The sequence below is a fragment of the Podarcis pityusensis genome (assembly GCF_964106645.2).
Source record: "Podarcis pityusensis genome assembly, chromosome: 15".
Taxonomy (NCBI): Eukaryota; Metazoa; Chordata; class Lepidosauria; order Squamata; family Lacertidae; genus Podarcis; species Podarcis pityusensis.
Window position 1 is genome coordinate 14,597,219 of NC_138040.1, and position 8,347 is coordinate 14,605,565.

At 47.3% G+C, this 8,347-nt stretch overlaps 1 long non-coding RNA gene across 1 annotated transcript; it reads right to left on the reverse strand.

Moving 5' to 3' along the window:
• Nucleotides 1-5,462: 5,462 nt before the first annotated feature.
• LOC308464608 lies at nt 5,463-7,043 on the reverse strand. The gene is made up of 2 exons (XR_013980107.1): nt 6,979-7,043; nt 5,463-5,868 (listed from the first exon to the last, which is right to left on the reverse strand). It is a non-coding gene; the product is annotated as an uncharacterized lncRNA (long non-coding RNA).
• Between the last annotated feature and the right edge of the window lie 1,304 nt (nt 7,044-8,347).

Consider the following 8,347-nt stretch of genomic DNA (forward strand, 5'->3'; position numbering starts at 1 on the left):
AGTTTTAGGGTTGATTCTCTATACACAGGTGGCTGAATTTTATGTCCAGCTAGAATTGCAGAAATAAAAAATAAAATTCAGCAGGCCTCTGAAACACCGCCACTGTCAGAAATGGTATGCCTATGAATGTCAGTTGCCATGAATCTTCGGTGGAGAGAATGTTCTTATGTTTACATCCTCCTCAAGAGGCCTCTGGTTGGCCGCTGTGAGAGCAGGAAGTGGGCTTAGAATCTTTTAAAGCCTATTCAGACTCCTAGAAGTTGCATTCCTCTCTGCAGGAATCCTTCCACCAGGCCAGGCACCATCTCTGCTGTCTGTCTGGACCTCATTACAAGCTGTCTCACGAAGCAAAGGCAGGAACAAGGTGCCTATGCTTAGATTGTAATAGCTTAAGGATAGCAGTAGACAAGACAGCCAATTTCCGTTTCCCTCAGGTCCTAATCTGTCCAGCCTTAAATACACTTTGCCGTATTTCTGCATCAGTTTGCGATGTTTATTATTTAAAGGCCTCATGGAAACCAGTCAGCATTTTGCTGTAGATTTTGTGTCCAGTCGCACATTTTTCTATGCAGATATGCACATTTTCCCACGAATTTTCCATAACAGTGCATTTCTGCAAGTTATTTTCGCTATTGCATGCATTTTTTATGCTGCCTTTGTTGGAAGTTTGGGGGCAGCTCAGCTTGCAGAAAGAGGTTTAAACAGACAGAGTAAGGGACCTCCAGATTCTCAGACTCATCTTTAACCTCTACGCTGACCTCTCTTTATCCTTTGAAATTTGCAACATCAAAACACAAAAATGCATAACATAATAGCAAACGAAATAATGACACCCCTCTGACACACACTGTTTAAAAGGTCATAGCTTATTTAATTAGCCAGAGGCCTAGGAGGACTGTTTTCCCATGGTGCATTCCAATTCCTGGATCCAGCAGGGAGTGGCCAAAGTTCTTGGTAATGGCCCTCTAAGTATGGGCCATTAAGGAAGCAAAGGAAGTGGCTCTGTGCCAGAGGACAAATGGGTAGCCCCTCTCCCTCAACTCCCTGGTAGTTAGAAAGACAAAAGCCAGAGTGGTATGTGTGGAAGCTGGAAGCAAAGCAGCAGGCTGGGAAGGCAGAGAGTCAGAGCCATGCCTGATTTCTGCTGGAATCCAAGGCTGTGGCTATGGGAGAAGCAAGACCCTCTTGGGGTGTTAATGCTGTGAGCCCCTCCATCTTAGGCTCAGGTTGTATATATGTGTAAATAAACATCATAAAGACACCACAGTCTCCACTGTGCCTAAGGAAACCAAACCCTGGGTAAGTACCCAGAGAACCTGGAATCTCACACTGCTCAGACATTGGAGGAGCATGCAACAAGACACATTCCACATTTGTAAGAAATAGTGTGGCACTTTGGAACTCCCTGCCTATTGACATTAGGCAGGTGCCTTCAATGTACAGATTTTGGCAGCTGCTAAGAGCATTTTTGTTTACCCTGATGTAAACAAAAACAAGCCTACCCTGATGTTCAGAAAGTTGTTTCAAGTTTAAATCTGTTTAAATCTGTTTTATTGTGGCAGAAGCGGTTCTCATATATATAATATATAAATTTTAAATTAAATTTCTAACTTACATTTCAAAATATTCATTTAAACAACCTTAAATCAATGACTTCCCTTCTTCTCTTTCCATGTTTAATTTTGCATACCATACATTCCTGCATAATTTACATAAATCCAAACCATTCAGTATTCCATTGTTACATCCATCAAAACTTATTTACACTGTTGAATTTATCTTAATGCTACCAGTGATTTTAAATGTGCACAATTTTATTTTTTGAATGTTTTAAAGAGTTGTTTTTTGCAGATAATTTTATTGTATTGTTTTCTTTGAGGGTTTGTTTGGTTTTTAATAATCAATAAGTGTATACATTTCATGAGATCGATAATAAAATAAACAAATCCCGAAGGACGCTTGGTACGCCTCTTGTTTTGGGGTGTGCAAATTGGGTCCAGGTTTTCAGTGGAAAACCAACCCAATGCTTCTCTCAGCTCCCCTTTCTCTACATTAAACCGCGCACCACCACCACCCCCCCACTATTGATCCCAGCTAAGAGCCGCACTCCCTATTACTCAGACCAATTTGGCTGGATAAATCTCCTCTCCTCCAGCTCGTCAGGGCCCTGCTGAGTTGAAGAAATGTGCAAGTATTAGCGAGGCGGAAAGCTGACGGGACGCCGAGGCGACCAGGATCGCCTAAGGCGAAGCCGAGAGTGGAATCTGCTGACATGAGGCCTTTCTCTCCTTTTTTTTAAGGTGTGTGTGAGCAGGGGGGTGCCAGGATTTGCTCGAGATGAGATGGGGCGGCTCATTTCTTGAAGCGCTGGTGGCTATTTTTCCCCCTCGGATTACACAGGCTCATTTCCGCGCTGCCTTTGATGTGCCGTTTGCTCTTCGCTCCGCTGAGCGCAGCTTGGAAGAACTGGGGAAGGACCTTGTCTTTTCCTCCCTCCTTCTCTCTCCGCGGCCACCAGCTCGTCCATCGCATCCGATTAACTGTCTTCCATCAGGGCCTGCCTTTGTCCCGGCTTCTCGGGGGGCGGGCTGCGTTTTAAACCAGCATGGCTGTCGAAAACCGGCCCTGTAGACCGGGATGTCACACTGGCGCAGAGATTTACGCAAAGCACTTAATCAATGGCTCGCGATTGAATGGAGGGGGACTCCGCGGGGGGACGTCATCGGATGCGATTTGCGGGGGGAATAATAGCACGCTGGCTGCCCGGAGAATCTTTGCTCCTTTTCTCCATCCTACCATTTCCTGCAGACCTGTCTCTCACGCCTGCCTTGCGCCTGGCAAGAGCAGCAGCGGCAGAGTCTCCTGCAGCAGTTGGTGAGGGGTTTGTGTGCGCGCAAGGGAGCGGGATAGAAAAGTCCAGCCTCCTCCTCCCCGCCCACAACTGCGTTCAGTCAGGCAGTGCAGTCTAGTGGTCAGAGTGTCAGACTAGGATGTGGGAGGGTTCGAATCTCCCACTCTGCCATGAAGGTTTCGCCGGATGTGGCCTTCGGTCAGTCACTGCCTCTCAACCTTAATAATAATAATAATAATAATAATAATAATACAGAGCAAATATGCTCTTGAATTATATACCCAGCACATGAAACATTAGGTAAAGGTAAAGGGACCCCTGACCATTAGGTCCAGTCGTGACTGACTCTGGGGTTGCGGCGCTTATCTTGCTTTATTGGCCAAAGGAGCCGGTGTACAGCTTCTGGGTCATGTGGCCAGCATGACTAAGCCGCTTCTGGCAAACCAGAGCAGCGCACAGAAACCTTCCCGCCAGAGCAGTACCTATTTATCTACTTGCACTTTGACATGCTTTCGAACTGCTAGGTTGGCAGGAGCAAGGACCAAGCAACGGGAGCTCACCCCATAGCGGGGATTCAAACAGCCGATCTTCTGATCAGTACCGTAAGTCCTAGGCTCTGTGGTTTAACCCACAGCACCACCCACGTCCCTGTACACGAAACCTTACAAAAGGACAACACGAGTGGAGTCTCCCTGCCTTTACCACAGCAAAAAGACTGATACTGATGAATTGGAAAAATAAAATAAAATAAAAATGCAGCTCCCTTCTAGGATTGGATTGAAGACTTATACAAACTCGCAACATATGAACAACTTGCATATAAACGCAGAATTGCCATGGACAGATTCAATGATATTTCGAATCCATGCTTACAAATACTGTAATAGGTTAAGATCTGGTGAAGTACAATAACAACCTTGTAAAGTATACAGTTTGGGGGTTTCCCCCCTCCCTCCCCCTTTATTTTTCCTTCTACACAGGCGCTGTTTCTCTTTTTCTTTCTCTCTGTTTTATTTACGTCTCATCATGTTTAGTGCACATATAATTATGTACTTTTTGAACTTTCAATAAAGATGTTAAATAGTAATAATAATAATAATAATAATAATAATAATAATAATGGTGATGGTGGTGATGCATATATTGTCGTTCATCATAAGATCTCAGGGCAGTTCACAGAATAAAATGCAAGATAAAATCACAAGTAAATACTTAAAACAAAACAGCAAAACAATACCCTCCCCCAATTTCCCGCAGACACATTTAAAAGGCTGTTGAATGTTCGTCAGTCGAAGGCCTGGTTGAAGAGGAACGGTTTCACCTGGCACCTGAAGATGCATAATGAAAGCACCAGGTGAACCTTACTGCGGAGAGCATTTCACAGACAGTGAACTACTACAGAGAAGACCCCATTCTCGTGTTGCCACCCTGCAGACACAACAAAGGGCCTCAGATTATGAATGCAGAGTCTGGGTTGGTTTATACGGGGAGAGCCTAACCTACCTCACAGGGCTGTTGTGGGTATTAATTGAGGAGGGGGAGGAACATGTATGCCTCATTGGGCTCCCCTGTAGGTTTCCTGGTGTATTGCGGGATTTGAACCCTGGTTTCTCCGGGGTCCTAGTCGGACACTCTAACAGGGGTCAGCAAACTTTTTCAGCAGGGGGCCGGTCCACTGTCCCTCAGACCTTGTGGGGGCTGGACTATATTTTTTGGGGGGGGGAGAACGAATTCCTATGCCCCACAAATAACCCAGAGATGCATTTTAAATAAAAGGACACATTCTACTCATGTAAAAACATGCTGATTCCTGGACTGTCCACAGGCCGGATTTAGAAGGTGATTGGGCTGGATCCGGCCCCGGGGCCTTAGTTTGCCTACCCATGCTCTAACCACTACACCACCACTGCCTTTCCTCCCAAAGAGCTCATAGTGGCATACCTGGTTCTCTCATAAGGTCCTAAATTGAGCTCCATAGCTGGATCAGGCCACTGACCCATCTAATCCAGCATCTCGTTCTCACAGTGGCCAACCAGATGCTGCTTTGGACAAGCAGGACCTAAGCCTAAATTTCTCTCCCCACCTGGTTCCGAATTATTTACTGAATTTATATCCTGCCGTTTCCTCCAAGGAGCTCACAGTAGTGTGCATGGTTCTCTGCCTCCACAACACTCCTGCGAGGTAGGAGAGGCTGAGAGGCAGTGACTGACCAAAGGCCACAGCCAGGGAAAGCTTCATGGCAGAATGAGGGGTTTGAACCGTGGTCTCTCTCTCTCTCTCTCTCAGGTGCTAGTCTGCCACTCTAACCCAGGCCTGGCCAAACTTGGCCCTCCAGCTGTTTCGGGACTACAGTTCCCAAAGCCAAGGAAGAGGCAACCTTTGCAAGGTGAAGCAGTGTATCCCAAACTTGGGACTACAATTCCCATCATCCCTGACCACTGGTCCTGTTAGCTAGGGATGATGGGAGCTGTAGTCTCAAAACAGCTGGCAGGCCAAGTTTGGCCATGGCTGCTCTAACCACTACTCCGCACTGTCTCTCAATCCCAATTGGCCTTCGAGAAACCCCCTGAAAGCCCTGTTTCTCTCTCTCACACACACACACACACCCGCAAAAAAAAACCCCTCTGGCTTTGTTTATTTTCAGCCTCTGCAGCAAGAGAAAACACTTCCAATCTCATTTAAAAAGGCGCCGAGGAAAATAATTAAAAAGTGCCCCATGCTCCGTCGCGGGCCTGCCTGCCTCTCTCGCGAAAGAGAAGCCTCCTGCCTCTTTAGCGTTTTACTATCTGCTCCCAGCAGGCAGAGAGAAATTTGCATTTTAATGCAGTCTCCGCAAGCAGCGCAAAGTACCTGCCGCCATCCACGAGGGCCGTCTGGGCGCTCTTCCCCGGCCCTCCCCATCTTAGGAGTCCACCAGGCTTGCTATTTTTTTTCTTTTTCTTTTTGGAGGTGATGCTTTCTTCTCCCCCACCACGATCTTATAATACCGGAGCTCATAAAACATTCAAAGCCTCCATCTAATAAAGAGAGAAAACAATATTTGCTGGCCAAATAAATTTGTCTGTCTCACTTGCCCTGTTAGATGGATATGGAGATCTAACACGCTGCTCGAGGGGGCTTGGGGGAAGGAGACGCGAGGGGAGCACCTCCAAGTTAGCAAGCCTATTTTGTCTGCAATCCTCCGGGGAGGCCGAGTCTAACATCCTGCAGCCTGTTCCGCCTTATCTGTCACTTGTATCCAAATCAAATACTCAGAGATCCCTCTGCGGAGAGAGGCAGCAGTTACCTGCGGGTGGAGATGCGTGGAAATCTGCCTTTCTGCTGCTGCTTGGGGAAGGCCAACCTCCAAGGGCTCTGCTGGATGGCCCCTTTGGTGTGCGCAAAAAACTGCAATAATAGGTCCTCTTCCCTAAGGACTAGTGAAGTCGCCAACATGGCGCCCGTGAGCACCAGTGTGCCCACCAGAATTGCCTGTGGCATCAGTGAGGCAGTGTAGAGCAGTGATTAGAGTCTCTGCTTTTTTCTGGGGGGTACTTACAGGTAAGCAATATTGGCACCTCCCCCCCATGTTAAAAGTGTAACAACTTCATGGTGAGTAAAGGTAAAGGTAAAGGGACCCCTGACCATTAGGTCCAGTCATGGCCGACTCTGGGGTTGCGGCATTCATTTCGCTTTAATGGCCGAGGGAGCCGGCATACAGCTTCCGGGTCATGTGGCCAGCATGACTAAGCCGCTTCTGGCGAACCAGAGCATGGAAACGCCGTTTACCTTCCCGCTGGAGCGGTACCTATTTATCTACTTGCACTTTGAGGTGCTTTCAAACTGCTAGGTTGACAGGAGCAGGGACCGAGCAACAGGAGCTCACCCTGTCATGCGGATTCGAACCGCCGACCTTCTCATTGGCAAGTTCTAGGCTCTGTGGTTTAACCCACAGCGCCACCCGCGTCCCTTCATGGTGAGTACCAGCACCTTATTTACTAAAAATAAAAGCACTGGTTAGAATGTTGGACCAGGACCTAGGAGAGACGAGTTCAAATCCCCACTTGGCCATGAAGCCATGACAGTTTCAACCTGGGGCTCCCAGCGCTCAAACTCATCTCCTTCGCTGCCACTGCCCCATTTCCCACCTGCAGACGGAGGTCCTGCTGCCAGGGTGCCATCTAGGCTGCAGTACCATGCTTCAATGGCATCCCGTCAGCTGGTCTCCCAGCAGCCAGTCCCTGCCCACCAACCCCTAGGAAAGCCTACCTGCAGGGTTCTTTGTGACATCACAGCCTGAATCGCCTTTTTCGAGTGCTGTCTTGGATCTGGACCTCTGCCCAGTTTTAAGTACACATCTACTTCTGTTCCCAATTCGCTCCTCTTGGGCTTCACCTCTGTCTTTTCAAGAGGCTATCTGCTTCTGGTCCCTTGGGACACGACAGCTGGCCTGGAGTGTGACCTTTGTTAAGGATTGGCTCTAAATGGAACCAGGTGCTATTGGCAAGGGAGAGCAGACAGCAGTGGAGGCTGTTTTCACCTGTACTCCTGAATATGATGTGACATGTAGTTACAGATGATCTATCATTATGATTATTATTAGCAGCAGCAGTATATTTGTTTATATCCCGCCTTTTTTCTAGACGGGGACTCAGGGTGGCTGTCAGGAGCCAGAGTCAGGTGAAGGTCAGCAGCAATTATTATTATTATTATTATTATTATTATTATTATTATTATTATTTATACCCCACCCACCTGGCTGGATTTCCCCAGCCACTCTGGGCGCCTCCCAACAGAATATTAATATTAATACAGTGGTACCTCGGGTTACATACGCTTCAGGTTTCATATTCTTCAGGTTACAGACTCCGATAAGCCAGAAATAGTACCTCAGATTAAAACTTTGCTTCAGGATGAGAACAGAAATCGTGCTCCAGCAGTGTGGCAGCAGCAGGAGACCCCATTAGCTAAAGTGGTGCTTCAGGTTAAGAACAGTTTCAGGTTAAGAACGGACCTCCGGAACGAATTAAGTACTTAACCCGAGGTACCACTGTAATAAAAAAGCGATAAAACATTGAACATTAAAAACTTCCCTAAACAGGGCTGCCTTCAGATGTCTTCTAAAAGTCAGATAGTTGTTTATTTCCTTGACATATGATGGGAGGGCGTTCCACAGGGTGGGTGCCACTATCGAGAAGGCCCTCTGCCTGATGTCAGTGAAGTTAACTCTTTATTTAAAGAAACCAAAACAGTAATCACAGCAACTCTTACCAGTCAGCCTTGCCCCAATGAGGCAGTTGCAGGGACTGAAAGTCACCACCTTCCCACGGCTGCCTAAGTCGCCTCCTCTCTAGGGTTTTTCCAAGCAGTCATAGGCCGTGTCTGCGTACAACCAATCTCTGCTCTGCTCTTTTCCTTTTCCCTGCCTCATCCCTCTTCTGGCCTCGCACCTCTCCTGCCTCCAGGTCTGAACTGCTCTCTGTCACAGTCTCTTCTTGCTCACTTAATCCTGTTGCC